Here is a 1,618-nt window from a genome sequence, read left to right on the forward strand (position 1 = left end):
ACACACACACACACACACACACACACACACACACACACACACACACACACACTTGCACGCACACTCAATCACCTGGATCCGTAAAATTGGTTTATTCTTCCCCTTGGCCTTTAACAGCTAATAGGAATGACACGGGGCCCACGCGCAGTGAGGTTCCCGGGATTGAGATAAAAGATTTCATTTGATGGCCTGAAATTGAGAGTGAAGATGCGAACAACTAGTAAACTGACAATTGCTCCCTCCCTGAATCAGTTGGCCACAATGAAAAATGACTTTACACACACACTCAAATATTGTACGCTACTTAAAAACACAAACTTATTAATTAAATAATATATAACTATTGAAATATATGTCCATATTAACAAATGAAATGCCATACATGCTGAGTTGTATGAATATTTAATCATTTTTCCTCAGTGTGTTTTTCCCCTTTATCCATGGCTTGTTTTTGATAGTATCATTGGTAGTATTTGTTATTTGATCGCCCGTGTCTCTCTCGTATACCATCTGGTGGGAGATTGGCAGCCCCACACACCGTTTTTCTATCGTCTGTTCATGGAAGGGAGAAGCCAATTTCCTCCAACCTGTTCATCTAATTCTGTTTGGCATCAGTTGTGCGTTTGGGGAAAAAAAAGACCTAATGTCATCCCGTAATAACATGCAAAATGATGTGTTATTTCCCATGTTGTAGAAACTGGAAACACCACGCAGCAACACCATTTGTCCACAGTTATGTCACATGAAGAGAATACAGTAGGCTTCTGAGAAATACGATAATAAGGTCACTGAAGACATTATCAAGTACCAAAACATGGAACATTACTGTGATTTTTATCAGTGATATAAACTTTGCATTGTGCATCTAACATTTTATGTTAATAAGACTTAAGAAGTAGTTTACATTGACATGAAAACCTATAATTGTTCCCATTGCTATAGTGCCTTTCATTATTTTTTGGCTTGAATTTGGATAGCTGTATGTTGGGATTACGATCTGGTAAAATCAAGTTCAAACAGACATGCATCACTCTTCCTCACGGTGTGGATTATCTATGAATTAATGGCTGATTTGGTGCCTAGAGAGTTGTTCTAAGAATGGTTCTTTCTAAAGAGAAATAGTTGTAGCACTTTTTACGGCGGTGAACTCCACACAATCTCTGACTGTTTGTTTTCGTATGGTAGCCATGCTGTGCTGAGAGTGAAACTGGAACACGTCTATATGTATTCAGTGTTTATGTAAGGCCGCCATAGTGGACTGGTTGAATGCTTGTCATATTGACACACCTGTTGTGTTGCCAATGGGTCCGCAGAGACACAATGGCATTGCATGGCTGTATGCCACGCAGCGCCTCTCTGTGTCTATATGCCCTCGGCTGCTGATTCTGTTACTTGTTGACTTTACAATGTTGATGGTTCTTTGCAATTTAATGAAATGAAATCTCAGACTGAACACAGAATCTGGGGGCGTTGGTCTGGTTTTGATACTCTTCATGGAATAAGGGAACTCATTGGCGCATTGTGTCTGTGCCAACGAGCCATCTGTTGTGGGTTAGGGTTTTTGTTTGGGGTTATTTTCCCGTTTAGCCTTCCCTGTGTTTTTGTCCCAGTTTTCTCC

The sequence above is a fragment of the Etheostoma cragini genome, chromosome 18 (genome assembly GCF_013103735.1).
Source record: "Etheostoma cragini isolate CJK2018 chromosome 18, CSU_Ecrag_1.0, whole genome shotgun sequence".
In the NCBI taxonomy this organism is placed as follows: domain Eukaryota; kingdom Metazoa; phylum Chordata; class Actinopteri; order Perciformes; family Percidae; genus Etheostoma; species Etheostoma cragini.